The following is a 14,006-nucleotide window of genomic DNA, read 5'->3' as shown; positions in this document are numbered from 1 at the left end:
AGATGGTTATACTAGATGTGGATTTTATTCAATACAATCAGTACAGTCATAAGAAATTAAAAAGAAAATAATTTTTGGTGATGAATGGTTAGCAACAATGGGACATGCATGCCAGATGGCACTTGAATAAGCTGTCCACGGTGATAGGAAAGGTTTAAAAAACAACAACAAAAATGTTATCATAATAAATGTCATATTTTAGCTTCTGTGGTCATTTTTTACAAGCTAAACACTGCAAGACTGTTGTACAGTTGAAGCAAGGATAAAATATCAACTCTAGTGATGAGACACTTGCTGTAATGACTCCAACTGAGACGGGACTTAAACTCACAACCACTGGCTTAGGAGAACAGTGCCTTATCCATTATGCCAGTGGTGCTTACTGATGTCCTTATTTAAGACTGATAGGTTTTTAATAGTCAATTATTTATTTTTCAAAAAAAAGTGAAGCTGTTTACTGTGTTCTTTGCATCACCAAGACCAGCAAGAAATGTGCTGGTACTAACTAGAGCTGTCAGTATGGATTATCATCCTATATTGCAGAAAATCAATTTGATGCAACTGCTTTACCAATAGTATGTTGATCTTTTCCATTGCTGTTTTGTTGGCTGACTGAAGGAAGATATGCAGTGCATTTGAACCAAAGCAGATGTGTGCTGACAACTTAAATGCACAATCATGTTTGTGTTTTTTCTTTCTTTCTTCCATCCTTTGTAATATCATATTAAAAATTAAGGTAGCAGATTATTATCAATGACTAATGACATAAGAAAAAGAAAAAAAAACAGTATACAAAGCTGCTGCAGGTGAGGGTTGAACTCACAACCTCTGCATTGCTCAACAGATACTGTCTTACAAGTACCGTGCGCTGACAAATCGCACCACTGGAGCACTTTGCAGCATTTCTTCGTTATGCTAGATGTGGATTTTATTCAATACAATCAGTACAGTCATAAGAATTGAAAAAGAAAATCATTTTTGGTGATGAATGATGAGCAACAAAGGGACATGCATGCCAGATGGCACTTGAATAAGCTGTCCACGGTGATAGAAAAGGTTTAAAAAACAATAACAATAATGTTATCATAATAAACGTCATATTTTAGCTTCTGTGGTCATTTTTACAAGCTAAACACTGCAAGACTGTTTTACAGTTGAAGCAAGGATAAAATATCAACTCTAGTGATGAGACACTTGCTGTAATGACTTCCACCCCAGATGAGACTTGGACCCACAACCCCTGGCTTAGGAGGACAGTGACTTATCCATTATGCCAGTGGTGCTTACTGATGTTCTTATTTAAGACTGTTAGGTTTTTAATAGTCAATTATTTATTTTTGAGTAAAAAGTGTAGCTGTTTACTGTGTTCTTTGCATTACCAAGTCCAGCAAGAAATGTGCTGGTACTATACAGAGCTGTCAGTATGGATTATCATACTATATTGCAGAAAATCAATTTGATGCAACTGCTTTACCAACAGTATGTTAATCTTTTCCATTGCTGTTTTGTTGGCTGACTGAAGGAAGATATGCAGTGCATTTGAACCAAAGCAGTTGTGTGCTGACAACTTAAATACAAACTCATGTTTGTGTTTTTTCTTTCTTTCTTTCTTTCTTCCATCGTTTGTAATATCATATTATAAAATTATGGTTACCAGTTTATAATCAATGACTAATGACATAAGAAAAGGAAAAATAACAGTATACAAAGCTGCTCCAGGTGAGGCTTGAACTCACAACCTTGGCATTGCTCAACAGATACTGTCTTCCAAGTACCGCGCGCTGACCAATTGCACCACTGGAGCACTTTTCACCATGTCTTGGTTATGCTAGATGTGGATTTTATTCAATACAATCAGTACAGTCATAATAATTGAAAAAGAAAATCATTTTTGGTGATGAATGATGAGCAACAAAGGGACATGCATGCCAGATGGCACTTGAATAAGCTGTCCACGGTGATAGAAAAGGTTTAAAAAACAACAATAATGTTATCATAATAAATGTCATATTTAAGCTTCTGTGGTCATTTTTACAAGCTAAACACAGCAAGACTCTTTTACAGTTGAAGCAAGGATAAAATATCAACCCTAGTGATGAGACACTTGCTTTAATGACTTCCACCCCAGATTAGACTTGGACCCACAACCCCTGGCTTAGGAGGACAGTGACTTATCCATTATGCCAGTGGTGCTTACTGATATTCTTATTTAAGACTGTTAGGTTTTTAATAGTCAATTATTTATTTTTGAGGAAAAAGTGAAGCTGTTTACTGTGTTCTTTTCATTACCAAGTCCAGCAAGAAATGTGCAGGTACTATACAGAGCTGTCAGTATGGATTATCATGCTATATTGCAGAAAATCAATTTGATGCAACTGCTTTACCAAAAGTATGTTAATCTTTTCCATTGCTGTTTTGTTCGCTGACTGAAGGAAGATATGCAGTGCATTTGAACCAAAGCAGATGTGTGCTGACAACTTAAATACAAACTCATGTTTGTGTTTTTTCTTTCTTTCTTCCATCCTTTGTAATATCATATTATATATTAAGGCTACCAGTTTATAATCAATGACTAATGACATAAGAAAAGGGAAAAAAACAGTATACAAAGCTGCTCCAGGTGAGGCTTGATATCACAACCTTGGCATTGCTCAACAGACACTGTCTTACAAGTACCGCGCGCTGACCAATTGCACCACTGAAGCACTTTGCAGCATTTATTGGTTATGCTAGATGTGGATTTTATTCAATACAATCAGTACAGTCATAAGAATTGAAAAAGAAAATCATTTTTGATGATGAATGATGAGCAACAAAGGAACAAGCATGCCAGATGGCACTTGAATAAGCTGTCCACGGTGATAGAAAAGGTTCAAAAACAACAACAACAATGTTATCATAATAAATGTCATTTTTAAGCTTCTGTGGTCATTTTTTGCAAGCTAAACACTGCAAGACTGTTGTACAGTTGAAGCAAGGATAAAATATCAACTCTAGTGATGAGACACTTGCTGTAATGACTTTCACCCCAGATGAGACTTGGACCCACAACCCCTGGCTTAGAGGACAGTGACTTATCCATTATGCCAGTGGTGCTTACTGATGTTCTTATTTAAGACTGTTAGGTTTTTAATAGTCAATTATTTATTTTTGAGGAAAAAGTGTAGCTGTTTACTGTGTTCTTTGCATTACCAAGTCCAGCAAGAAATGTGCTGGTACTATACAGAGCTGTCAGTATGGATTATCATACTATATTGCCGAAAATCAAATTGATGCAACTGCTTTACCAACAGTATGTTAATCTTTTCCATTGCTGTTTTGTTGGCTGACTGAAGGAAGATATGCAGTGCATTTGAACCAAAGCAGATGTGTGCTGACAACTTAAATACAAACTCATGTTTGTGCTTTTTCTTTCTTTCTTCCATCCTTTGTAATATCATATTAAATATTAAGGCTACCAGTTTATAATCAATGACTAATGACATAAGAAAAGGAAAAAAACAGTATACAAAGCTGCTCCAGGTGAGGCTTGAACTCACAACCTTGGCATTGCTCAACAGATATTGTCTTACAAGTACCACGATCTGACCAATTGCACCACTGGAGCACTTTCCAGCATTCATTGGTTATGCTAGATGTGGATTTTATTCAATACAATCAGTACAGTCATAAGAATTGAAAAAGAAAATCATTTTTTGTGATGAATGATGAGCAACAAAGGAACATGCATGATAGATGGCACTTGAATAAGCTGTCCACGGTGATAGAAAAGGTTTAAAAAAAACAACAACAATGTTATCATAATAAATGTCATTTTTTAGCTTCTGTGGTCATTTTTTGCAAGCTAAACACTGCAAGACTGTTGTACAGTTAAAGCAAGGATAAAATATCAACTCTAGTGATGAGACACTTGCTGTAATGACTTCCAACTGAGACGGGACTCAAGCCCAAAACCACTGGCTTAGGAGAACAGTGCCTTATCAATTATGCCAGTGGTGCTTACTGATGTTCTTATTTAAGACTGATAGGTTTTTAATAGTCAATTATTTATTTTTGAAAAAAAGTGAAGCTGTTTACTGTGTTCTTTGCATTACCAAGTCCAGCAAGAAATGTGCTGGTACTAACCAGAGCTGTCAGTATGGATTATCATGCATTATTGCAGAAAATCAATTTGATGCAACTGCTTTACCAACAGTATGTTAATCTTTTCCATTGCTGTTTTGTTGGCTGACTGAAGGAAGATATGCAGTGCATTTGAACCAAAGCAGATGTGTGCTGACAACTTAAATACAAACTCATGTTTGTGTTTTTTCTTTCTTTCTTCCATCCTTTGTAATATCATATTAAATATTAAGGTAGCAGATTATAATCAATGACTATTGACATAAGAAAAAGAAAAAAAACAGTAAACAAAGCTGCTTCAGGTGAGGCTTGAACTCTCAACCTCAGCATTGCTCAACAGATACTGTTTTATAAGCACCGCGCGCTGACCAATTGCACCACTGGAGCATTTAGCAAAATCAGATGGTTATGCTAGATGTGGATTGTATTCAATACAATCAGTACAGTCATAAGAATTGAAAAAGAAAATCATTTTTGGTGATGAATGATGAGCAACAAACGAACGTGCATGCCAGATGGCACTTGAATAAGCTGTCCACGGTGATAGAAAAGGTTTAAAAAAAACAACAACAATGTTATCAGAATAAATTTCATTTTTTAGCTTCTGTGGTCATTTTTTGCAAGCTAAACACTGCAAGATTGTTGTACAGATGAAGCAAGGATAAAATATCAACTCTAGTGATGAGACACTTGCTGTAATAACTTCCAACTGAGACGGGACTTAAACCCACAACCACTGGCTTAGGAGGACAGTGCCTTATCCATTATGCCAGTGGTGCTTACTGATGTCCTAATTTAAAACTGATAGGTTTTTAATAGTCAATTATTTATTATTAAAAAAAAGTGAAGCTGTTTACTGTGTTCTTTGTATTACGAAGTCCAGCAAGAAATGTGCTGGTACTATCCAGAGCTGTCAGTATGGTTTATCATGCTTTATTGCAGAAAATCAATTTGATGCAACTGCTTTACCAACAGTATGTAAATATTTTCCATTGCTGTTTTGTTGGCTGACTGAATGAAGATATGCAATGCATTTGAACCAAAGCAGATGTGTGCTGACAACTTAAATGCACAATCATGTTTGTGTTTTTTCTTTCTTTCTTCCATCCTTTGTAATATCATATTAAATATTAAGGTAGCAGATTATAATCAATGACTAATGACATAAGAAAAGAAAAAAAGCCGTATACAAAGCTGCTCCAGGTGAGGCTTGAACTCACAACCTCGGCATTGCTCAACAGATACTGTCTTACAATTACTGCGCGCTGACCAAGTGCACCAATGGAGAACTTTGCAGCATTTATTGGTTATGCTAGATGTGGATTTTATTCAATACAATCAGTACAGTCATAAGAATTAAAAAAGAAAATCATTTTTTGGAAAGATGAATGATGAGCAACAAAAGAACATGCATGCCAGATGGCACTTGAATAAGCTGTCCACGGTGATAGAAAAGGCTTTAAAAAAACAACAACAATGTTATCATAATAAATGTCATATTTTAGCTTCTGTGGTCATTTTTTACAAGCTAAACACTGCAAGACTGTTTTACAGTTGAAGCAAGGATAAAATATCAACTCTAGTGATGAGCCACTTGCTATAATGACTTCCACCCCAGATGGGACTTGGACCCACAACCCCTGGCTTAGGAGGACAGTGACTTATCCATTATGCCAGTGGTGCTTACTGATGTTCTTATTTAAGACTGTTAGGTTTTTAATAGTCAATTATTTATTTTTGAGGAAAAAGTATAGCTGTTTACTGTATTCTTTGCATTACCAAGTTCAGCAAGAAATGTGCTGGTACTATACAGAGCTGTCAGTATGGATTATCATGCTATAGTGCAGAAAATCAATTTGATGCAACATCTTTACCAACAGTATGCTAATCTTTTCCATTGCTGTTTTGTTGGCTGACTGAAGGAAGATATGCAGTGCATTTGAACCAAAGCAGATGTGTGCTGACAACTTAAATACAAACTCATGTTTGTGTTTTTTCTTTCTTTCTTCCATCCTTTGTAATATCATATTAAATATTAAGGTAGCAGATTATAATCAATGACTATTGACATAAGAAAAAGAAAAAAAACAGTAAACAAAGCTGCTTCAGGTGAGGCTTGAACTCTCAACCTCAGCATTGGTCAACAGATACTGTTTTATAAGCACCGCGCGCTGACCAATTGCACCACTGGAGCATTTAGCAAAATCAGATGGTTATGCTAGATGTGGATTGTATTCAATACAATCAGTACAGTCATAAGAATTGAAAAAGAAAATCATTTTTGGTGATGAATGATGAGCAACAAACGAACGTGCATGCCAGATGGCACTTGAATAAGCTGTCCACGGTGATAGAAAAGGTTAAAAAAAACAACAACAATGTTATCATAATAAATGTCATATTTTAGCTTCTGTGGTCATTTTTTACAAGCTAAACACTGCAAGACTGTTTTACAGTTGAAGCAAGGATAAAATATCAACTCTAGTGATGAGACACTTGCTGTAATGACTTCCACACCAGATGGGACTTGGACCCACAACCCCTGGCTTAGGAGGACAGTGACTTATCCATTATGCCAGTGGTGCTTACTGATGTTCTTATTTAAGACTGTTAGGTTTTTAATAGTCAATTATTTATTTTTGAGGAAAAAGTGAAGCTGTTTACTGTGTTCTTTGCATTACCAAGTCCAGCAAGAAATGTGCTGGTACTATACAAAGCTGTCTGTATGGATTATCATGCTATATTGCAGAAAATCAATTTGATGCAACTGCTTTACCATCAGTATGTTAATCTTTTCCATTGCTGTTTTGTTGGCTGACTGAAGGAAGATATGCAGTGCATTTGAACCAAAGCAGATGTGTGCTGACAACTTAAATACAAACTCATGTTTGTGTTTTTTCTTACTGTCTTCCATCCTTTGTAATATCATATTAAATATTAAGGTAGCAGATTATTATCAATGACTATTGACATAAGAAAAAGAAAAAAAACAGTAAACAAAGCTGCTTCCGGTGAGGCTTGAACTCACAACCTCGGCATTGCTCAACAGATACTGTCTTATAAGTTCCACGTGCTGACCAATTGCGCCACTGGAGCACTTATCAGCATCGGTTGGTTATGCTAGATGTGGATTGTATTCAATACAATCAGTACAGTCATAAGAATTGAAAAAGAAAATCATTTTTGGTGATGAATGATGAGTAACAAATGAACGTGCATGCCAGATGGCACTTGAATAAGCTGTCCACGGTGATAGAAAAGGTTTAAAAAACAACAGCAATAATGTTATCATAATAAATGTCATATTTTAGCTTCTGTGGTCATTTTTTAAAAGCTAAACACTGCAAGACTGTTTTACAGTTAAAGCAAGGATAAAATATCAACTCTAGTGATGAGACACTTGCTGTAATGACTTCCAACTGAGACGGTACTTAAACCTACAACCACTGGCTTAGGAGAACAGTGCCTTATCCATTATGCCAGTGGTGCTTACTGAAGTCCTTATTTAAGACTGATAGGTTTTTAATAGTCAATTATTTATTTTTGAAAAAAGTGAAGCTGTTTACTGTATACTTTGCATTACCAAGTCCAGCAAGAAATGTGCTGGTACTAACCAGAGCTGTCAGTATGGATTATCATGTTATATTGCAGAAAATCAATTTGATGCAACTGCTTTACCAACAGTATGTTAATCTTTTCCATTGCTGTTTTGTTGGCTGACTGAAGGAAGATATCCAGTGCATTTGAACCAAAGCAGATGTGTGCTGACAACTTAAATGCACAATAATGTTTGTGTTTTTTCTTTCTTTCTTCCATCCTTTGTAATATTATATTAAATATTAAGGTAGCAGATTATAATCAATGACTAATGACATAAGAAAAGGAAAAAAAACAGTATACAAAGCTGCTCCAGGTGAGGCTTGAACTCACAAGCTCAGCATTGCTCAACAGATACTGTCTTACAGTACCGCACGCTGACGAAGTGCACCACTGGAGCACTTTGCAGCAATTATTTGTTATGCTAGATGTGGATTTTATTCAATACAATCAGTACAGTCATAAGAATTGAAAAAGAAAATCATTTTTGGTGATGAATGATGAGCAACAAAGGAACATGCATGCCAGATGGCACTTGAATAAGCTGTCCACGGTGATAGAAAAGGTTTTAAAAAAATAACAACAATGTTATCATAATAAATGTCATATTTTAGCTTCTGTGGTCATTTTTTACAAGCTAAACACTGCAAGACTGTTTTACAGTTGAAGCAAGGATAAAATATCAACTCTAGTGAGGAGACACTTGCTGTAATGACTTCCACCCCAGATGGGACTTGGACCCACCACCCCTGGCTTAGGAGGACAGTGACTTATCCATTATGCCAGTGGTGCTTACTAATGTTCTTATTTAAGACTGTTAGGTATTTAATAGTCAATTATTTATTTTTGAGGAAAAAGTTAAGCTGTTTACTGTGTTCTTTTCATTACCAAGTCCAGCAAGAAATGTGCAGGTACTAACCAGAGCTGTCAGTATGGATTATCATGCTATATTGCAGAAAGTCAATTTGATGCAACTGCTTTACCAACAGTATGTTAATCTTTTCCATTGCTGTTTTGTTGGCTGACTGAAGGAAGATATGCAGTGCATTTGAACCAAAGCAGATGTGTGCTGACAACTTAAATGCACAATCATGTTTGTGTTTTTTCTTTCTTTCTTCCATCCTTTGTAATATCATATTAAATATTAAGGTAGCAGATTATAATCAATGACTAATGACATAAGAAAAGAAAAAAAAATGTATACTAAGCTGCTCCAGGTGAGGCTTGAACTCACAACCTCGGCATTGCTCAACAGATACTGTCTTACAAGTACCGCATGCTGACCAAGTGCACCACTGGAGAACTTTGCAGCACTTATTGGTTATGCTAGATGTGGATTTTATTCAATACAATCAGTACAGTCATAAGAATTGAAAAAGAAAATCATTTTTGGTGATGAATGATGAGCAACAAAGGAACATGCATGCCAGATGGCACTTGAATAAGCTGTCCACGGTGATAGAAAAGGTTTAAAAAACAACAACAATAATGTTATCATAATAAATGTCATATTTTAGCTTCTGTGGTCATTTTTTAAAAGCTAAACACTGCAAGACTGTTTTACAGTTGAAGCAAGGATAAAATATCAACTCTAGTGATGAGACACTTGCTGTAATGACTTCCAACTGAGACGGGACTTAAACCTACAACCACTGGCTTAGGAGAACAGTGCCTTATCCATTATGCCAGTGGTGCTTACTGAAGTCCTTATTTAAGACTGATAGGTTTTTAATAGTCAATTATTTATTTTTGAAAAAAGTGAAGCTGTTTACTGTATACTTTGCATTACCAAGTCCAGCAAGAAATGTGCTGGTACTAACCAGAGCTGTCAGTATGGATTATCATGTTATATTGCAGAAAATCAATTTGATGCAACTGCTTTACCAACAGTATGTTATTCTTTTCCATTGCTGTTTTGTTGGCTGACTGAAGGAAGATATGCAGTGCATTTGAACCAAAGCAGTTGTGTGCTGACAACTTAAATACAAACTCATGTTTGTGTTTTTTCTTTCTTTCTTTCTTTCTTCCATCCTTTGTAATATCATATTAAATATTAAGGTAGCAGATTATAATCTATGACTAATGACATAAGAAAAGGAAAAAACAGTATACAAAGCTGAACTCACAACCTCGGCATTGCTCAACAGATACTGTCTTACAAGTACCGTGCGCTGACCAAGTGCACCACTGGAGCACTTTGCAGCATTTATTGGTTATGCTAGATGTGGATTTTATTCAATACAATCAGTACAGTCATAAGAATTGAAAAAGAAAATAATTTTTGGTGATGAATGATGAGCAACAAACGAACGTGCATGCCAGATGGCACTTGAATAAGCTGTCCACGGTGATAGAAAAGGTTTAAAAAACAACAACAACAATGTTATCATAATAAATGTCATATTTTAGCTTCTGTGGTCATTTTTTACAAGCTAAGCACTGCAAGACTGTTTTACAGTTGAAGCAAGGATAAAATATCAACTCTAGTGATGAGACACTTGCTGTAATGACTTCCACCCCAGATGGGACTTGGACCCACAACCACTGGCTTAAGAGAACAGTGCCTTATCCATTATGCCAGTGGTGCTTTCTGATGTCCTTATTTAAGACTGATAGGCTTTTAATAGTCAATTTTTTATTTTTGAAAAAAAGTGAAGCTGTTTACTGTGTTCTTTTCATCACCAAGTCCAGCAAGAAATGTGCAGGTACTATACAGAGCTGTCAATATGGATTATCATGCTATATTGCAGAAAATCAATTTGATGCAACTGCTTTACCAACAGTATGTTAATCTTTTCCATTGCTGTTTTGTTGGCTGACTGAAGGAAGATATGCAGTGCATTTGAACCAAAGCAGATGTGTGCTGACAACTTAAATGCACAATCATGTTTGTGTTTTTTCTTTCTTTCTTCCATCCTTTGTAATATCATATTAAATATTAAGGTAGCAGATTATAATCAATGACTAATGACATAAGAAAAGGAAAAAAAAAACAGTATACAAAGCTACTCCAGGTGAGGCTTGAACTCACAACCTCGGCATTGCTCAACAGATACTGTCTTACAAGTACCGTGCGCTGACCAAGTGCACCACTGGAGCACTTTGCAGCATTTATTGGTTATGCTAGATGTGGATTTTATTCAATACAATTAGTACAATCATAAGAATTGAAAAAGAAAATAATTTTTGGTGATGATTGATGAGCAACAAAGGAACATGCATGCCAGATGGCACTTGAATAAGCTGTCCACGGTGATAGAAAAGGTTTTAAAAAAACAACAACAATGTTATCATAATAAATGTCATATTTTAGCTTCTGTGGTCATTTTTTACAAGCTAAACACTGCAAGACTGTTTTACAGTTGAAGCAAGGATAAAATATCAACTCTAGTGATGAGACACTTGCTGTAATGACTTCCACCCCAGATGGGACTTTGACCCACAACCCCTGGCTTAGGAGAACAGTGACTTATCCATTATGCCAGTGGTGCTTACTGATGTTCTTATTTAAGACTGTTAGGTTTTTAATAGTCAATTATTTATTTTTGAGGAAAAAGTGAAGCTGTTTACTGTGTTCTTTTCATTACCAAGTCCAGCAAGAAATGTGCAGGTACTATACAGAGCTGTCAGTATGGATTATCATGCTATATTGCAGAAAATCAATTTGATGCAACTGCTTTACCAACAGTATGTTAATCTTTTCCATTGCTGTTTTGTTGGCTGACTGAAGGAAGATATGCAGTGCATTTGAACCAAAGCAGATGTGTGCTGACAACTTAAATACAAACTCATGTTTGTGTTTTTTCTTTCTTTCTTTCTTCCATCCTTTGTAATATCATATTAAATATTAAGGTAGCAGATTATAATCTATGACTAATGACATAAGAAAAGGAAAAAAACAGTATACAAAGCTGAACTCACAACCTCGGCATTGCTCAACAGATACTGTCTTACAAGTACCGTGCGCTGACCAAGTGCACCACTGGAGCACTTTGCAGCATTTATTGGTTATGCTAGATGTGGATTTTATTCAATACAATCAGTACAGTCATAAGAATTGTAAAAGAAAATAATTTTTGGTGATGAATGATGAGCAACAAACGAACGTGCATGCCAGATGGCACTTGAATAAGCTGTCCACGGTGATAGAAAAGGTTTAAAAAACAACAACAACAATGTTATCATAATAAATGTCATATTTTAGCTTCTGTGGTCATTTTTTACAAGCTAAGCACTGCAAGACTGTTTTACAGTTGAAGCAAGGATAAAATATCAACTCTAGTGATGAGACACTTGCTGTAATGACTTCCACCCCAGATGGGACTTGGACCCACAACCACTGGCTTAAGAGAACAGTGCCTTATCCATTATGCCAGTGGTGCTTTCTGATGTCCTTATTTAAGACTGATAGGCTTTTAATAGTCAATTATTTATTTTGAAAAAAAGTGAAGCTGTTTACTGTGTTCTTTTCATTACCAAGTCCAGCAAGAAATGTGCAGGTACTATACAGAGCTGTCAATATGGATTATCATGCTATATTGCAGAAAATCAATTTGATGCAACTGCTTTACCAACAGTATGTTAATCTTTTCCATTGCTGTTTTGTTGGCTGACTGAAGGAAGATATGCAGTGCATTTGAACCAAAGCAGATGTGTGCTGACAACTTAAATGCACAATCATGTTTGTGTTTTTTCTTTCTTTCTTCCATCCTTTGTAATATCATATTAAATATTAAGGTAGCAGATTATAATCAATGACTAATGACATAAGAAAAGGAAAAAAAAAACAGTATACAAAGCTACTCCAGGTGAGGCTTGAACTCACAACCTCGGCATTGCTCAACAGATACTGTCTTACAAGTACCGTGCGCTGACCAAGTGCACCACTGGAGCACTTTGCAGCATTTATTGGTTATGCTAGATGTGGATTTTATTCAATACAATTAGTACAATCATAAGAATTGAAAAAGAAAATAATTTTTGGTGATGATTGATGAGCAACAAAGGAACATGCATGCCAGATGGCACTTGAATAAGCTGTCCACGGTGATAGAAAAGGTTTTAAAAAAACAACAACAATGTTATCATAATAAATGTCATATTTTAGCTTCTGTGGTCATTTTTTACAAGCTAAACACTGCAAGACTGTTTTACAGTTGAAGCAAGGATAAAATATCAACTCTAGTGATGAGACACTTGCTGTAATGACTTCCACCCCAGATGGGACTTGGACCCACAACCCCTGGCTTAGGAGAACAGTGACTTATCAATTATGCCAGTGGTGCTTACTGATGTTCTTATTTAAGACTGATAGGTTTTTTTTTAAATTGTTTATTTAATTTTCAAGTTATACAGGGTTACATTATTACATTAGCCCCCCCACAACAGGTGGGGAGGGTATATCTGTGAAACAACAATATTTTTATAGCAGATATATAATCCAAAAGCAGAGATAGTGAGGTTCCCTTGTCGGAAAAAAAAAAGAACATTGTGGTGATAATAAAGGGAGTGGTGATGACGTATACATTGAGAACGACCAAAGCACTTTAATTAATTAGTAACCGGAGAAAAAGAAAAACATGCTCGTGGTTGTATCAGTAGAGAGAAGAAGAATAAAGAGAGGGCGAGAAATGAAGAGAAAGGAAAGACAAGGAAAGTATAGAGTAGGAAGAAAAGAGGCAGGGTTGGGGGGTCCGCCGGCGCGACACCATATACAGCAAGTACAGCTCGAAGCGCCAGTGTTAAACAGGGGGCAATGCTCAAGGTAAACGAAAAGGCAGCATGCAGGACGGTCACACACCTACTCTGTGGGTGGCGAGATTGCTAAAATCACAGGAGGATTGCTGCGGAGCCCCCAGTGGCGCAAGCTCTACGTGCTGGAGCTTGAGAGTTAAACCACAATTCCCAAATCACTAGATACTGGAAAGATCTGTTGTGGAGGTATGCAGTGATTTTTTCCATGCTTGCGAAGTACCATACTTTATCAATGACCATCTTAATAGGGGGGGCCTCCTTCTTTTTCCATTGGAGAGCAATTGAGCAGCGAGCAGCATTTAAAATCTGTGACAGTAATTTACCGGTATTTGGAGGTGTGTTAATAACGGGGAGACCCAGTAGAAAAGACCAAGGGTCTTTAGATATCTGAGATTGGAGCACTGTACTTATTAAGTGTGCGACTGAGTCCCAAAATAACATGATCTTGGGGCACGTCCACCAGATGTGGAGGAAAGAGCCATGGCCGTCGCACCCTCTCCAGCACGTAGGCGAAGAAGAAGGAAATATCTTGT

General features: G+C 36.3%; 3 non-coding genes across 3 annotated transcripts; all 3 read right to left on the bottom strand.

Moving 5' to 3' along the window:
• Window positions 1-1,711: 1,711 nt before the first annotated feature.
• Window positions 1,712-1,804, bottom strand: TRNAP-UGG (transfer RNA proline (anticodon UGG)). The gene is given in 2 exon segments: window positions 1,712-1,747; window positions 1,767-1,804. It is a non-coding gene; the product is annotated as a tRNA-Pro (tRNA).
• Window positions 1,805-10,725: 8,921 nt separating this feature from the next.
• Window positions 10,726-10,818, bottom strand: TRNAT-UGU (transfer RNA threonine (anticodon UGU)). Its single transcript is given in 2 exon segments — window positions 10,726-10,761; window positions 10,781-10,818. It is a non-coding gene; the product is annotated as a tRNA-Thr (tRNA).
• A 1,701-nt stretch (window positions 10,819-12,519) lies between these two features.
• Window positions 12,520-12,612, bottom strand: TRNAT-UGU (transfer RNA threonine (anticodon UGU)). The gene is given in 2 exon segments: window positions 12,520-12,555; window positions 12,575-12,612. It is a non-coding gene; the product is annotated as a tRNA-Thr (tRNA).
• Between the last annotated feature and the right edge of the window lie 1,394 nt (window positions 12,613-14,006).

The sequence above is a fragment of the Pseudophryne corroboree genome, chromosome 11 (assembly GCF_028390025.1).
Source record: "Pseudophryne corroboree isolate aPseCor3 chromosome 11, aPseCor3.hap2, whole genome shotgun sequence".
Lineage (NCBI taxonomy): Eukaryota > Metazoa > Chordata > Amphibia > Anura > Myobatrachidae > Pseudophryne > Pseudophryne corroboree.
This window is presented reverse-complemented; position numbering and strand designations above follow the sequence as displayed.